The sequence below is a fragment of the Eschrichtius robustus genome, chromosome 10, assembly GCF_028021215.1.
Source record: "Eschrichtius robustus isolate mEscRob2 chromosome 10, mEscRob2.pri, whole genome shotgun sequence".
NCBI lineage: Eukaryota > Metazoa > Chordata > Mammalia > Artiodactyla > Eschrichtiidae > Eschrichtius > Eschrichtius robustus.
In genome coordinates this window covers 12,278,221-12,295,742 of record NC_090833.1, presented here as the reverse complement: position 1 = coordinate 12,295,742, position 17,522 = coordinate 12,278,221, and the positions used below count along the sequence as shown (strand labels likewise).

Sequence of the window (17,522 nt, the reverse complement as noted above, 5' to 3'; positions counted from 1 at the left end):
GGGTGCAAAACGCGTGCCCCAGACTCCTGCGAGCATCTCCGCCCGTGAGCCGAGGTGCGGGTGCCGCGGCTCCCTAGCGTTTGGGGCTCAGGCCCCGCGCGCTTCACTCCTTCTCAGCCGCTCCTCTCTAGCTGCGCCTCAGCTGTCTGCTGCCTGCGTGGGCCTGAAGGGCGCCTCCGCACTTAAAGTGTTGGTAAGCCCCTCCCGCCTAGGGATGTGGACTCGCCGCGTTGGGCCCAGAAAGTGGAGGGAAGGAAGTTTACCTCCCTCGCTTTTTGGATGTTGGTGTTTCCCAGGGATCTGCATTCTCCGTCACCTACAACGTGCTGACTATTCACAGATCTCTTTTGCCAGACCAGACAGCTCTCTTGAGCTCCAGGGTCAGCTGCCTAGAAGACATCTCCAACTGGTTGTTCAGTGTTAATGTACCTTTGAACTCAAGTACATCCGCAGACCTGCTTCTTAACTCCTGTAGTCCTCGTGTTGGTGAACGGCATCATCCACGCAGTCCTGCCCACCAGTAAACTTCAGTACCATTCTAGAGCCCTTTTCCATCTTGCCAGTCCAATGGCTCTCTGGCTTCTCCTCCTTTTTAGGGGGTGGAGAGGGAGGATATTGTGGTAAAACATGAATAATATTTATCATTTTAATCATTTGTAAGTGTGAAGTTCCATGGCATTAAGTACATTCATAATATTGTAACCATCACCGCTGCTATAGCCAACTTCATTCTTTTGCGTGTCGTTATCGTTTTTCCAGCACCGTTTTTGAAAAGTCTGTCCTTTCCCCATTGAATGGGCTTGTCACCTTTGTTGAAAATCAGCTGACCATGTATGTGAGAATTTATTGCTGGGCTCTCTATTCTATTACATGTGACTGCAGCTCTTACACTAGTACCATATTCTTTTAGTTACTGTAGCTTTGTAAGTGAGGAAGTATGAGGCCTCAACTTTATTCTTTTTTCCAGATTGTTTTGGCTATGCCAGGCCCCTTGAAATTCCATATGAATTTGAGGATCAGCTTTTACATTTTTGAGAAAAAGGCTGTTGTAATTTTGATAGAGATTGTGTTGAATCTGTAGATCACTTTGGGTAATATTGCCATCTTAATTTTAAGTCTTCCTGTCTAAATATGAAATGTCTTTCCATGTACTTAGGTCTTCATTAATTTCTTTCAGCAGTGTTTTCTAGTTTTCAGGGTATTTAATCCTTTTTGATAATATTATAAATGAAATTGCTTTCTTAATTTCCTTTTCATATTGTTGCTAGTGTGTAGAAACACAACTGATTTTTGGTGTTGGTCTTGTACCCAGCAATGCTTCTGAATTTGTTTTTTGGCTCTACAAGCTTTCTTGTGGATTCTTTGGGTTTTTCTGTATATATGATTATGTTGCCTGTGAATATAGTTTTACCTCTTCGTTTACAATTTGGATGCCTTTTATTTCTTGTCTAATAGTTCTGGCTAGAACTTCCACTACAATGTTGAATAGCAGCAGTGAAAGGAGGCATCCTTGACTTGTTCATGAGTTGTTCTTAGAGGCGTAGGTAAGCTACTGATTTAGATGTGGGTTTTTCACAGATACTTTTATCATGTTGAGGAATTTTCCCTCTATAACTACTTTTCTGAAAGAGCTTATTATCATGAAAAGGCACTGTATTCTGTCAGATGACTTTTTAGCATCAATTGAGATGATCATGAGTTTTTTTTCCTTAGTTCTTATTAATGAGATATATTACATTGGTTGATCTTATGGTAAACCACTCTTGCATTCTTGGGATAAATCCCACTTGGTCATGGGGAATAATCCTGTTAGTATGCTATTGGATTTGATTTCCTTTTATGTTGTTGAGGATTTTTGCACCTATATGCATAAGAAACATTGGTATATAATTTTCTTGTGATGCGTTTATTTAGCTTTGGTGTCAGGATAATGAAGGCCTCATGAGATTAGAAAGCATTCCCTCTTCTTCAGTTTTTTGGAAGAGTTTGAGAAGGATTGGTATTAATTCTTAATTAAATATTTTAATTAAATTAAGTATTTGGTACAATTCACTGGTGAAGCCATCTGGTGCAAGACTGTTCTTTTTTGGGAGGTTTTTGATTACACAGTCTCTTGTTATAAGTATGTTGAGATTTTCTAATTTTTCTGGAATCCATTTATAATAAATAATTTGTGTGTTTCAAGGAATTTGCCCATTGTTTTCTAGGTTGATTTTTGTTGATCTTTTCAAAGAAACAACTTTTGGTTTCATTGATTTTTTTTTTTTCTCTCTCTTTCTTTTATTTTGGTTTATTTCCTTTCCGTTTTATTTCCTTCCTTCTGCTAGCTTTGGGTTTAGTTTGTTCTTTTTCGTATTTCATAAGGTATAAAGTTAGGGTATTATTTTGAGATTTTTCTTGTTTTTTAATGTAGCCATTTACAACTATAAATTTCTCTAATTACTGTTTGCATTGTATCCTATAAGTTTTGTATGTTTTTATCATTTTTACTCATTTTCAAGTACATTCTAATTTCCCTTTTCAGGTCTTCTTTGACCCATTTGTTCTTTAAGAATGTGTTTCTAATTTCCACATATTGTGAATTTTCCAGTTTTCCTTCTGTTACTGATTTCTAACTTCATCCCATTGTAGTTGGAGAAGATACTTTGTATAATACCTGTCATTTAAAATCCATTGACACTTGTTTTATGGCCTAATGTATGGCCTGTCCTGGAGAATGTCCCATGTGAACTTGAAAAGAATGTGTATTCTGCTGTTCAGTGGAATGTTCTGTACACTTCTGTTAGGTTCAGTTGGTTTATTGTGATGTTCAAGTCCTCTAACGCCTAACTTATCTTTATCTGGTTGTTCTATTCATTATTGAATATCGGCTGTTGAAGTTTCTAATTATTATTGTAGAATTGTTTATTCCTCCCTTTAATTCTGGTCATTTTTGCCTCATATATTTTGAAAGTCTCTTCTAGTTATGTAAATGTTTATAATTTTTATATAATCTTGCTCTTTTGAACCTTTTATTAATATATAATGACCTTCTTTGTCTCTTGTAACCTTTTTAAAGTCATTTTGTATGATCTTAGTATAACCTCCCCAGCTCCTTTTTGGTTAGTACTTGCATGGAATATCTTCTCTTTTCTTTTTTTTCCACTTTTAACTTGTTAATATCTTTGGATCTAAAGTGAGTATTTTCTAGACTGCATATAGATGGATCATGTTTTTGTTTTTGTTTTATCCATTCTGCCCATCTCTGTCTTTTGATTGGAGAGTTTATGCCATTTACATTTAAAGTAACTACAGATAAGGAGGGACTTATTTCTGCCATTTTGCTATTTGTCTTCTATAGGCCTTATAGCTTTTGTGTCTTTCATTTCTTCCATTACTGCTTTTTTCTGTGTTTGATTTTTTGTAGTGAAAAGTTTTGATTTATCTCTGATTTCCTTCTGTGTATATTCTATGGACATTTCCTTTGTGGTTGCTATAGGAACTACATTTAACAGCCCAAATTTATAACAATATAATTAAATTGATACCAACTTCAGTAGCATACAAAAACTCTCCTGTACAGCTCTGTCTCCTCTTTCTGTTCTTTGATGCTACAGATTACATCTTTATACATTGTGTGTGTAATAAATTAGACTAATATTTTTATGCATTTGTCTTTTAAATCATGTAGAAAATAAAAATGGAGTTAAACAATAATTACAATAATAATTCTATAATTGCCCATACATTTATCTTTACCAGAGATCTTTTTTTTAAAATTATTTATTTATTTATTTATTTATTTATCCATTTATGGCTGTGTTGGGTCTTCGTTTCTGTGCGAGGGCTTTCTCCAGTTGCGGCAAGTGGGGGCCACTCCTCATCGCGATGCGCGGGCCTCTCACTCTCGCGGCCTCTCTTGTTGCGGAGCACAGGCTCCAGACGCGCAGGCTCAGCAATTGTGGCTCACGGGCCCAGTCGCTCCGCGGCATGTGGGATCTTCCCAGACCAGGGCTCGAACCCGTGTCCCCTGCATTGGCAGGCAGACTCTCAACCCCTGCGCCATCAGGGAAGCCCTACCAGAGATCTTTATTTCTTCATATGGCTTTAAATATTGTTGAGCATCCTTTCATTTCAATGTGAAGGATTCCCGTCAGCATTTCTTGAAGGGTGGTTTTAGTGGTAATGAACTCCCTTAGCTTTTTTTAAAATCAGAGAATGTCTTAATTTCTCCCTCATTTTTGAAGGACAATTTTGCTAGATACAGATCTGTCAACAGTCCTTTTCTTTCATTGCTTTGAATATTATCAACCCACTGTCTTCCAGCCTCTAAGATTTAAGATGAGAAATTGTCTGATAATCTTATTGAAGATCCCTTATATGTGATGAGTATTCTCTCTTGTTGCTTTTAGGATTCTCTCTTTTCTTTGGCTTTCTACAGTTAGATTATTATCCTTTCTCCCCTTTCTCTCTTTTCTCCTCTTGGGATGCTTACAGTGGTATGTTGTTTCTCTTGACAGTGTCCTACAGATCTTTTAGGCTCTGTTCACTTTCACATTTCTTCTTTTTTTTTCTGTTCCTCAGACGGAGTAGGAAGAACATGGAATCCATCTCTTTACCTAAACAACAATCGTACTGGCAGAAACTGTCTGAAGTAACTATTTTGGAACTCTGGAGTCTATTTGAATGCTTGCATTTTCCAGGGGAAAATTTGGTTGGTCAATTGAGGTTAATTTCAGTCAGTGTGAGCCTTTAGTGTGATAGCACCTACTCGTTCCTACTCCTCAACCCTGTGTAGGCAGTCATGTTCATATTCCTGGTATGACTTGCTGGAGCCAGGGTGGGAAATAAGAACCTTGTTCCCAAATACTAGAGTTCTGTATTTTATTTTTATTGAAGTATAATTGATTTATAATGTTGTGTTAGTTTCAGGTGTACAGTAAAGTGATTCAATTTTTATATATGTATATATTTTTTTCTTTTTCATTATGGTTTATTACAGGATATTGAACATAGTTCCCTGTGCTATAAAGTAGCACCTTGTTGTTTATCTATTTTATATGTAGTAGTTTGTATCTGTTAATCCCAAACTCCTAATTTATCCCTCCCCCACCCTTTTGCCCCTTTGATAACCATAAGTTTTTTCTATGTCTGTGAGTCTGTTTCTGTTTCATAAATAAGTTCATCTGTGTCATATTTGAGATTCCACATATAAGTGATATCATATGGCATTTAGACAAAGACTTTAAAACTGTCTTAAAGTTGCTCATTGAGCTAAAATGAAACATGGATGAAGTCTGGAAAATGTACAAAAAAATGAGAATATCATTAAAGAAACAGAAATTATAAAAAGGAACTTAAGTGAAATTCTGGAGTTGAAAATATAATAATAGAGAGAAATAAATTCACTTAGGGGGTTCAAAATCAGATTTGAGCAGGCAGAAGAAAGAATCAACAAACTTGAAGATATGTCTTTCAAACCCGGTTCCTTTTTTCCCCCCCTTTCTTTTGCCCTAGTTCAGGCCTTTCTGAACTTAGGCAGCCTCCAAAGTGTTCTATTTACTCCCTGTTTTCCCTTCTCTACTCCTACCAGAACGAAATTTTTAAAAAACTCAAATCTGATATTGGCACTATCCTTAGAAACCTCTAAAGGCACCCTGTATTTATAGATTGAACTTCATTTTCCTTATTTAAGCATTCAAGGACCTTCCCATTCTGCCTCCAGCTTACCACATCAATCCATTGAGCTTGAGATATAAATTCCAGTTTCCAGGAAATACAAGGTCTAAGGGAACAAATTCAGTGACTTCTTGAGGAAGCAACCATTCAGATCCAGAAGGTGGGAAATTTTGCACTTCAACTGGACTGATTTCTTCAATAAGCCAGTGTCTTTCCATTTTTTTTCTTAAGTGCTAGATTAGAAAATACTTAAGGGACATCACAACCAGATACAACATGTGGGCCTGGATTGGATGCTGATCTGGGAAAACTAGCTGTAAAAAAGTATATTTTGGGCAACAGAAAATTTGATTATAGTTAGGTATTTATTAGATGAGAGGAAAATTTACTGAAATGATATTACTGATTTGGAAAAGCCAGTTGTAAAAATATTTTTAGGGTGTTAGAAAATTTGAATGCGATCTAGGAATGAGATGAGAGGAAAATTTAGTGAAATGGTAAGGTAGATATTGTTAATTGAATAAAGCAGACTGCTTAACTGTGTGATCTCATTTTGAAAAACAATATATAGACACACAAAGAAGGCTACATATTAAAGTATTAATATTTGTATTGGGAATGTGATATTTTTGTTTTTTATTTTAGGTTGTCTCTATTTTATATTTTTCTCCAGGGCATACTGTAGTGATTCTGTAATAAAATTTTATTTAAAAAATATATGTTAAGGTTTATGTATATATTGGGGTAATACATATGAATCAAGAAATACATGAATGTATGGTCACCAAACTATTGAAAGTGGTTTTGTCAAGAGTGCCAGGATTTCAGGGGATTTTACTTTCTTCCTAATGTTTTATCTGTTGTTTAAATACTTTAAAATGGGTGTGCATTTTTGTTACATAACTCTATGAGAAAAGGAAGAAAGCTATTTTCCTGCGGGAGTGCAGCCAAGTCTATTATAATAGACAAGTCACAAAGAGGACTGCAACAGAACACAGCTTTTTTTTGCTTTTTCTCTGGTTGATTTAGATGCAATATCTACAGGAAAACTTTGCGAATGACTCATTTACCAGGAAAAGAGCATATGCTATTTGAATAAAGAAAGAAGAATGAGGGAGAGGCTGTAGAAAGATTTCATAAATTGTCAAGACTTAATTAGCACCTTTAATAATCATTATTTTTGTTTCCAACTACATTGTAAATTCATTCAGGACAGGGACTTTAAACTTCATTCTACTGCCGTTGCTCTGTATATCACTTTCGAATAATTTTTAAATAAAATCCCAGCCCCATCTTTGAGTAGCAGTATGAAACCACCTTGTTCATTTCTGTTCTATTCTGTGTGTCTCACATACCTCGAGGTAGCTGTGCTGTAGCCAGTCGCCCTTGACTTCAAAGTCAGAAGTTTTGACTTAACGGACTGAATTCTGTTGCTTAGGCTGGACTCCCTTACAAAATGAGAAAAAAAATCATATCATTCTCAATGATATTCTCAAGGTTTGTGGTAAAGCCAAGTGACATACCTGTAAAAGAACCTATCTATCACAATCCTTGGCACCTTTTGCGCCCTCAATAAAGGGCAGGTGAGTTGGGTTACATCATTAAGGGCTGCTTTAGAAACAGCATTTGAACGTTAAAGGTGAGCAAGGGATTCCGTGCTCTAGCACCAGTGTCTTTAGGGTTGTACCCCTCTCAGGTGCAACAGGTACTACCCAGCCTGCTCCCCCCGCCAATCCTGCTTCCAGTCCCTGATGCAGGCACAGAGCCGCTATCGGCCCAAGCGCGGACACAGCACGGCGTTAAGTCCCGCTCCCAGAGTGCAGACTCCACGCAGACGCAGACTCCGGAGGCGGGCTAAAAACCCAGGAGGGGCTTCGAGGGAAGGAAGTACGCCCCCGCCGCCTGTTGTTGGGCCAATGGGGCCGCTTGGCTTTGCCGTGGGCCTATGAGACAGGGCAGTAGGCGGGGCGGAGGGCGGAAGGAGCCGCTCTCACGTGAGTAGGGGGCGGGGAGGGCGGGGGCAGGGGGGCTGGGGAGGCCCAGGCGGCGGAGCCTCCGGGACGGCGAACGGCGGGCCGCGGAGGAGGAGACGGCGGGTCGGGTAGGGCCATGTTTCCCCCCCCTCCTCCTCCCACCCTTCCATCCACCAAGCCCGGGGGGGATCCTCCGACGGCCCCTGCGGGAGGCCAAGCCGTGTTCTCATCCTGTGGAGCGGGGCAGGCGTGACTGCGCTCAGCTCCCTCGACTAGCCGGGTTCTGAGGGGAGCAGTGATTGGGGGGGAGGGGGAGTCGCGGCCGTCGGGGGAGGACGCATGCGCAAGCGGGAACGCTCCGGCAGCCCCTGCCCAAACCGGTTCCCCCTGTCTGGGTGGGTGTGAGTCTTCCCAGTCCTTCACTTGCGGCCGTCTCTCTCGCCCCCCAGCAAAGCCGGCTTGTCTCTTGACTTACACGTCTGGGGACAGGTCCTATTTGGGAATCTGGCCGCTCCCTCCGCCTCAGTTTCTCCCCATTGCCCGCTGGGCCTGTACCTGTGACTTAGGCTGGCTTCGGCCTCAGGCTAGCTTCTTGCGCTGCGCCTAATTTGAAAGGCTTGCTTTATGCTGTTGTCGGTCTGCCATCTCGTGTTGACGTTTCTGTCTCATTTAACCCGCCTGCAATCGAAGTGTCCCCGGTATCCCCCTCTCCCCAGATACTTTAAGTATCTGCCCCCATACCTCATTGCTGTATCTTGATTCCCAGCAACCTTCAGGGCTTTAGGTGTTCAACAAAGCCCGAGGATAACCCCATGAGTTCCAGGAGTTCTCTGTCCATTACCTGGTAGTACTTTGGTGTTCCTTCTCTTCTAACATTCGGATTGTAATCATATGCACCTGCTTTTAAAGTCATCTCCATACTTTATCTTGGAATAAAAGCCCTAGCAGACCGTGTTAAGTGATAAGTGAGCATGCTGCTGGTGCTCATGCTACAAGTGCTCCGTTAGTTTCAATCTTGTTCTAGCTTGAATTGGAGATCTTTTGGCTTTTTTGTCAGTGGAAAAAAAAAACTGCCAGGGACGGGTTTCACAGTTCATTTGATATGTTCATTCAGGTAAATACCTGTATTCACATACATGTGACTGGAGTAGTAAGTCGCGAGTGTGTCTGTTTCCAGCTGCTTTGTTTATTTAGGAAGAGAAAAAAACCAAAGAGAGTAAATTGAACTGAGTTTCCACATAAAACTGATGTTTGGAAAGTTGAAAAAAAGCTTAGGTGCCAAGGGAGTGCACGTTCAATTTTTTTTTAACGAAGGACCTGCTGACCTTAATTCTAGCGTGTATAAGGTGCTATTTTAATATATATTTAAGGCTTTTATTCCAATTTACTTATAAAAACAAAATGAATAAGGGACAGAGTTCTTTATAATCTTCCTTTGTAGACGTCAGTTTCCATTAATGAAATTTGAATCCGTGATTGATTTGTATTTATTGGTAACATTTAAGATTCACATATAGCTTTATCAACTCAACTTTGTAATTAGAATTGAACTATTGCTGTGTTGTGGAACACTTTTCATTTCAGTTTTATAACTCATTTTACAGTTAATTAACAGCTCATCGGTATTAAGGTATATATTTGGGTAGTTAACCTATCAACTATATACATTTTGGCATTCTTTGGCATAGTGGGGTTTTTTTGTTTGTTTTTTTACTTTTTAAAAAATTTTTATTGCGGTATAGTTGATTTTGGCATAATGTTTTATTAGCAGTTTACAGGTGCTTAACCTGGATAAAATGGTAGTCTAGTGGGACTCTGTAAAAGTGAAGGCACCTGTTTCCTATCTTTTCTACTGCATATTGGAAGAAGTGTATTCACATTATCTACATGAGGGGACTTGGTTTTTCGTAAACGTATCTAAACTTTACAGCCTACATTCTTTTTTTATATATAAATTTATTTATTTTTGGCTGCGTTGGGTCTTCGTTGCTGCGTGCGGGCTTTCTCTAGTTGCAGTGTGTAGGCTTCTCATTGCGGTGGCTTCTCTTGTGGAGAACGGGCTTCAGTAGTTGTGGCACATGGGCTCAGTAGTTGTGGCTTGCAGGCTCTAGAGCGCAGGCTCAGTAGTTGTGGCGCACGGGCTTAGTTGCTCCTTGGCATGTGGGATCTTCCTGGACCAAGGCATGAACACATGTTCCCTGCATTGGCAGGTGGATTCTTAACCACTGTGCCACCAGGGAAGTCCCATAGCCTAGATTCTTTAAAGAAGTCATTTTCTACTACTGAGTATATTTCCAGCTAAACTTTACAGCCCAGATTCTTTTAAAGAAGTCATTATCTTTTGTAGCGCATGTTTCCAGCTAAAGTGTTTCCAGCTTAAGTGAAGCCTACTTTGAAGGTCTCACCATTTCACAGTGATTATTTTAACAAGTGACCTTTGAGTACAGGTTTCAGAAAATGATTAGTTTAAATCAATTCTACTGTTGAGTGTCTTTATAGATACTGATGTGCTGAGGTTCTAGCATATGCTGCCCAAGTGTTATCTTTGTAGTTGTCAATATAATCAGGTATCACACTTCTCAAGCATGTGAAATGAATGTATATAAAACTTAAATAATCTTTCTTGGAGATAGAACTCCAACGTTAAAGAAGTGCTAATTTAACCAGTGTACATAAAGCAGAGTTTGGCACGACATTTGGGTGCTTTGTATGTAACTGCCTTGTTTTATTGATTTTCCATGGTTAGATTCTAAAGAAAGAAAATCCAAGGCCAAGGACTTGGCTGTCCATGGGTATACATGATAAAACATACTAATTTAACAGCTGTTTCTTTTGGCATAAAATGGTTACCTGGACTCCCCCGACCCTCTCCAGTTTTGTGTTGACCCTGAGATCCTTATTCTTTAGAAGAATTGTAAGTCAAAGCAATACTGGATAGACACTTAAACTTATATTATAACGACTTTTGTTGACCCCTAACTGCCTTGTTTCTCTTCATGTGCAAAGTCTGACCAAATACGGCAGTTTGCAAGTCATGAACACTCTATAGAATTTAGCCTGGAAGTTTTCCTCTTGCCAAAGCAACTATAGTACTCTGAGGTAATCACCAGAACTTTTTGAAGGCTGTTCTTTCTATCTAGTAGAGTTCTATAAGGCCTAACTTTTCCTCCAAATCCCTTTTTCCGAGGATCATAAAATAGTAAAAATAAAGCCCAAAATTTGTACTTAAGTTCGTGCTTGACATTAAATAGTATATATTACCTTGGTTGTAAAACATGAGAAATATATCTTCTTAATTGTGTGGCCGTGCTGCCAGATTTGGAGGTTTGCACCTCTTTGGAGTTAATGCATGGTTGTTACTTATCTCCAGTTAAGGTTGCATCAGCTTTTGTGTAATAAATCACTACTCCTTGGCATCTATTAATCTTTGTGGCAATAAATTTTTCTCCATAATAAAATATGGCATCTCTCTCTTTTTTTTTTTTTAATGTTTATTTATTTATTTATTTGATTGAGCCGGGTCTTAGTTGCGACATGCGGAATTTTTAGTTGCAGCATGCGGGATCTTTTAGTTGCGGCATGCAGGATCTAGTTCCCTGATCAGGGATCGAACCCGGGCCCCCTGCATTGGGAGCGTGGAGTCTTAGCCACTGGACCACCAGGGAAGTCCCAAATATGGCATCTCTTAAGGTACATTAGCAAATTAGTTTCTGTGGTAACGTTAACAGAATGTTATTAACTCTCAAAGCTTAACAATAATTTGACTATTTTAAAAATTTCTTTTTCCCATTTTTCCTTATTTATACACTTTGGTAATTATAACCAGGAATCTGTGGTTATCATCTTGTTTTCCGGCTTCTGAGGGTGCCCCTTGTGTCAGGAAAAGGAATTGATACACAGAATCTTTCTTTGGGAACGTATTTTAAATATCATTATGGGTATTAAGAGACAGCATTCAAGGCTAAATTGGATTAAATGTTGGGCATTTGTATAATACTACTGTGAAGAGCCATGAGTTAATCATTTTAGTACTTTTACCATAGGGTAATAAATTCTCATGCTTTTTTTTTTTTTTAATAAATTTATTTATTTTATTTATTTATTTTTGGCTGCGTTGGGTCTTCGTTGCTGCGCGTGGGCTTTCTCTAGTTGCGGCGAGCGGGGGCTACTCTTCGTTGCGGTGCATGGGCTTCTTGTTGCGGTGGCTTCTCTTGCTGTGAAGCACGGGCTCTAGGCGGGCGGGCTTCAGTAGTTGTGGCGCGTGGGCTTCAGTAGTTGTGGCTCGTGGGCTCTAGAGCGCAGGCTCAGTAGTTGTGGCTCACCGGCTTAGTTGCTCCACGGCATGTGGGATCTTCCCAGACCAGGGCTCGAACCTGTGTCCCCTGCATTGGCAGGCAGATTCTTAACCACTACGCCACCAGGCAAGTCCTCTCATACCCTTTAAATATGCTGATAAGTGGATTCTGGCAAGGTGAGAGTAGAAACATGCCATGTAAATCTTTTTTGCTGTGATAACATGATTTCCTATGAATAGACCTCTGATATACCTGCAAAAGAGAAATAGTTGTATCTTTATTGTAGTTACCTGTTGAGTTCTCTGTGAATTGAAGAAAAATCTGATTTCTATCTAACCTCAAAAGCCAATTCTTAGATAAAAAATTGTTCCGAAGCAGAAACATCTTTTTTTATATCTTTATTTTTTTGCTTTTGGGTTGTGAGAAAAGAACTTTTTAGATAGGTTTAAAAAAGTCTGTGAAACTAAATTAAATATATGTGAATTCTTTTATCTTCTTACATGGTGCCTATCCCAGTGCTGTGCGTGAAAGTGCTCAGTAAATGTTTTTTGGTTGCCCACCCCCTATTCAACACACTTAACAAATGTCCCACCATCCTTGTATAACTATGGACCAGGGCATTCTTGTATCAGAAGATTCAGAAAACTTGTGTGTCTTCTGCCAAACATTCATGGTTTGTCTACACACATTCCCTTGAAAATCAGAGGTCATGGAAAAGAGAAACCATATTTACTGCATTAATCTCAGGCTTTGGTTATCTATCAAATGATTTGCTTACTTAGCATTAAATTCACATAGTTTAAACATTTCAGATCAAAGTATAGACAGATTGATATTCTAAATGGAATAGATACATATTCTTTGCTGTGGATGAGAAGGAACTATATTGACTAATTTTCTGAAAACAGGAAAAGTGTTTTTTTTTTTTGGTTTTTTGTTTTGTTTTGTTTTTTGGCTGCGTTGGGTCTTTGTTGCTGCGCGCAGGCTTTCTCTAGTTGCGGCGAGTGAGGGCTATTTTTCGTTGCGGTGCACGGGCTTCTCACTGCAGTGGCTTCTCTTGTTGTGGAGCACGGGCTGTAGGTGCACAGGCTTCAGTAGTTGCAGCACGTGGGCTCAGTAGTTGTGGCACACGGGCCCTAGGGCTCACGGGCTTCAGTAGTTGTGGCTTGCGGGCTCTAGAGTGCAGGCTCAGTAGTTGTTGCACACGGGCTTAGTTTCTCCAGGGCATGTGGGATCTTCCTAGACCAGGGATTGAACCCGTGTCCCCTGCATTGGCGGGCGGATTCTTAAACACCACACCACCAGAGAAGTCCAGAAAAATTTTTTAGGAAATCCTGCATTGCTTAAAAATATTTATGTTTTTATATTTATAGAACGCTAGTGTAAATTATATTATGCTTTAGAAATCCATTCCAGAAAAAGTAAATACAAGGATACTTTTACAAAAAATGTATATTACTGAGGTTTGAAGTATAATCTGACCTTGTGAATGAGTAATATTGGGTTGGCAAAAAAGTTCATTTAGGGTTTCCCATAACATCTTGTGGATAAACCCGAACGAACTTTTTGGCCAAGACATTAACATTAACTAACTCTCTCTGTGTTCCCAGAGGTGGGTTTCTCTTGGGGCAATGGCATCCAAATAATTTTCAAATTTAGCTGCAGAGATACTGTGTTGAAGGGACATAAAGCCAGCATACCTAGAGTTCTGCAAAAAACTAAAGTGCTGTTTCCTGAAATAGCCAAAGGAACATGGGAAAACCACTTATATGGTTTATTTTTTTCAGGTGTCAGCAGTATTGCACTCAGATAATCAACACAGAGTTAAATGAATTGTTTTATGTGCATTTCATCCCCACTTCTTACTTTTTGTACCTTTCATTAAAAGTATCAAGATATAGTGGGTAGAGTGTGAACTTTGGAATCAGAAAGATATAGATATCCCAAGTCTTGAACTTACTTAATATATGACTGAAGGTAAGATACTTAAGGATTCTGATTCTCAGTTTCTTCATTTGTAAAAATGGAACTGATTATGCTTACATCATGGATTAGGACTGGGAAGTATCTGGCATTCCCGCCCCCTACCCCTTTCCTGGATATTCTCATTCACAAAAGAGTAGAAAGGGTTTGTTCCTCTCATTTTATGTATGAGAAACCTGAAACTATAACATTGTCCAAATTAAATCAAAAAGGACTAAGGAGTTCGAGTCCCAGTTGGTTTTTCAATGTAATACCAGACTGTTAACTTTAAAAAGTCTTAATGAAGCTTGATTAGTCATTGAGAAAGTGAGAAGTAACTCTGAGAACATTGGCTGTCATCTTTAGGCACTTTTCTGTATTGATTTTGTGAGTTTTATCCTGAAGATCCTATAAAGTTAAAATTAGGCTTTTAGAACTTTTATTGACCAGTGAATGGATAAACAAAAGGTGGTATATACGTACCATGGAATGCTATTTGACCTTAAAAAGAAAGGAAATTCAGACACATGCTGCAACATAGATGAACTTAGAAGACATTATGCTAAGTGAAATAAGCCAGCCATAAAAGTATAAATACCATATGATTCTACTACTTATGTACGGTACCTAGTGTAGTCAGATTCATAGAGACAAAGTAGAATGTTGGTTGCCTGGGGGAATAGGAGTTGGAATTCAATAGGTACAGAGTTTCAGTTGGGGAAGATGAAAACGTTCTAGAGATGGGTGGTGGTGATGGTTGCACAATGTGAATGTACTTAAAGCCACAGAACTATACACTTAAAAATGGCTAAAATGGTAAAGTTTATGTTATGTACATTTAACCACAATTTTTAAAGATTAAAACTTTTAAAATCTTTTTAAAAATTAAAAAACTTTTGTCTTATGAGTTATTATATTCGTATAGTTAAGCTATCTTTTATAGTTCATCTGGAATTGAAGTAAAAGAGTCACTTCATAGTTTAAAGAAGTTAATTGTCACAGGCATTATGGGTTAAAATTTGCCTAAAAGTGACTATTAGATAAGCTGGTTTTTCTTGCCTTTATGTGCTGTAGGCCCAAGGTGATTAAGTTATATTTTCTTTTTGGTTTTTAAAGCTAAGCTGAAATTATTCAGAAGGATTAAATTAATATGGTTCTCTTAGCTCACTAAAATAATTCAAAGAAACAGCCCCCAAATTCAAAGTGAGACTTAAACAAAGACACATCTATTGTTTAGCAATTAGCAGTGGTGGAAAGGAATTTATTTTTCTAAAGACGGGATGATTTTCCATTGAGTTTTGTTAGATTTGTCCTACCCTTCCCAGGGATAGGCTGTGAGAAGTTCATATGAAAACCATTGCAGGGAAACAAATCTCAAAGCCAGAAAAAAAGAAAAAAGCTGAGATTAAGATTGTATGATTTTAAAAAATAACTTCTTTGTGGTTTAATTTTAAAGAGCTGCAAACCCACAAGAATTGGCCTGCTACAGCATCTTTGAGACTTGACTCTCTTGCTACTTCCTGACTTGTCTTTTTCTCAACAGAGAGTAATCTTAGCAGATCTGTGTTTTAGAAGGGTATATATAACTGGGAGCAACATAGAGTATGGATTGGAATGGGGAGAGAATGGTGATAGGAACACCAAGGAGGAGAGATGCATTCCTGAAAAGGACATAGGCATCTAGATACCTGGGTTTGGATCAAGTTCTGTAATTGTCTCTGTGAACTTAAGCAAGTTATTGAACCAGTCTAAGCCTCAGTTTGTCTGTCATATGAAGTTTTTACCTTTCTGGCAAGGTTAATATAAAGATTAGTAATAATGCGTATAAAGCTTCTAAGTACCATGTTGGGCATATATAATTGATACTCAGGAACTGCTAAGTATTGTTCTGTCTTTAGATTTAGCAAGATGATTTAAGTATCCTCCTTAAGGTTCCCTAAAGCTGTGCTAATTTTTTCACTGGTTGAGCAAACAAAAATGATGAGGATTGGGAGGGAAGTGATGAGTGTTTTGGTACAAAGGGAATCCAAGGTATGTTTTGTGGCTGTGTTGTTTAACTGGTTTTCACAGTTAGAAACTTTATGAAGAGTCAGTCAGGCACACTCAAGGGTAGTTCTTTTTGAGTCTCTTTTTTCCAGCTGTCATTCATATCCATATCCCAGACACGCTTGTAGTGTATCATATTTGTCATTTGTCCATCTCACATTACATAGACTCTATCACTTAAACACTGATGAAAGAGTATTATTCATCCAATCACATTTATTGAGGACTGCCATAGCAAGGATATGAAGATAATATGAATAAAACCTAAGATCCCTGTCCACAAGTAGTTAGTTCAAAGGGACTATGTGTGCTCATTGTATTCCCAGTGTTTACCATGGTGGTTTATACTAAGTAATTGTTTCTGGAATGAATGATCAATGTAGTATAGGAGAAAAGAGGTATAACATTTTACTGTGTGATAAATGCTGTAATTCTGTGATAAAATTAAAAAGCAAGCAAACAAAAAGCCTTAGGAGCCCTAGAGGGAAATAAGGAATGTTTCAGAAGGGAAAAGAGGAGGTTGAATATTTGATTGTATCACAGGGTTGCTGGTGAGGAAGAAGGACTAAGGGGGGAAATGAAGTCACATTCCTAGCTTAAGAAATGGCATGAGCAAAGCCTTGAAAGCATAAAAATGCATGATATGTTTGGTGAGTTGTCTGGTATGGTTTGATAGAAGGAGATAAAACTAGAATGATAGATTGGCTCCAGATTTTTAAGAACTAATGATATAAAGAGTTTGGATTTTTTTCTGTTTTCAGTCAGGAGCAATCAAAGGAAGGGGTGGGATATATGATCAAATCTGAATTTTAGAAATTAACTATGAGGCCTTGATAATGACTAGAGAGAGTCTAGGAAGGGAGACTTATGTTGTAGCTAAGTTGAAAGAGAATGAAATACTCAAGTCAGTGACATGAAAGATGGCAAAGAACGAATAGATTTGGGGTATGTTTTGGAACTAAAAATCCATTAGAATCCCAAGGGAGAATGAGAAAAGGAGTCACGGATTTTGGGGGACATTTCTATCTTGGATCAGTGGTTATTAACCACTGTTAGGGGAGATATGAGGAAGAATATGCTTGTGTGAAGATGGGGTCTGCTTTGGACGTGGGACACGTGTAGCAGATCCCACCTGTGTATTCACATAACACCATTTGCATACCTCTGTTATACCAAGCACTATACTCTATTGTAATTACTTGTTTACTTGTCCATTTTCTTTACTGTAAGCCTGTCAAGGGTAAAGAGTACCTTTCCTGTCCGTAACACTGTACCTAGTGCCTGGCACATATCAAACACTCAGTACTGAATAGAAAAAAAAACAAAACACAAACACCCACATGAAATTAGGGAGAAAGACAGGGCTGCAGTATCATCAGCATACCAAAAAAAAAAAAATTTTGTAACCACATGAGGCACTGAGATAGCTAAGGGAAAGTATGGAACAAGAAGGAGGCCAGGATGAATTTAAAGAGTGGACAGAGGGGCTTCCCTGGTGGTGCAGTGGTTAAGAACCTGCCTGCCAATGTGGGTTCTAGCCCTGGTCCGGGAAGATCCCACATGCCGCAGAGCAGCTAAGGCCATGTGC

General features: G+C 38.7%; 1 protein-coding gene across 5 annotated transcripts in view; it reads left to right on the top strand.

Moving 5' to 3' along the window:
• Nucleotides 1-10: 10 nt before the first annotated feature.
• RABGAP1 (RAB GTPase activating protein 1) overlaps nt 11-17,522 on the top strand; it is a 159,167-nt gene continuing 141,655 nt past the window's right edge. For 2 of the 5 annotated variants that reach the window (XM_068552086.1, XM_068552084.1), the window contains exon 1: nt 11-193. The gene's annotated coding sequence lies outside the window, so the exon portion shown is untranslated. Of the gene's footprint in view, nt 194-7,681; nt 7,760-17,522 lie in introns of those variants that run through there. The other 3 variants (XM_068552082.1, XM_068552087.1, XM_068552085.1) reach the window with 2 other exon arrangements.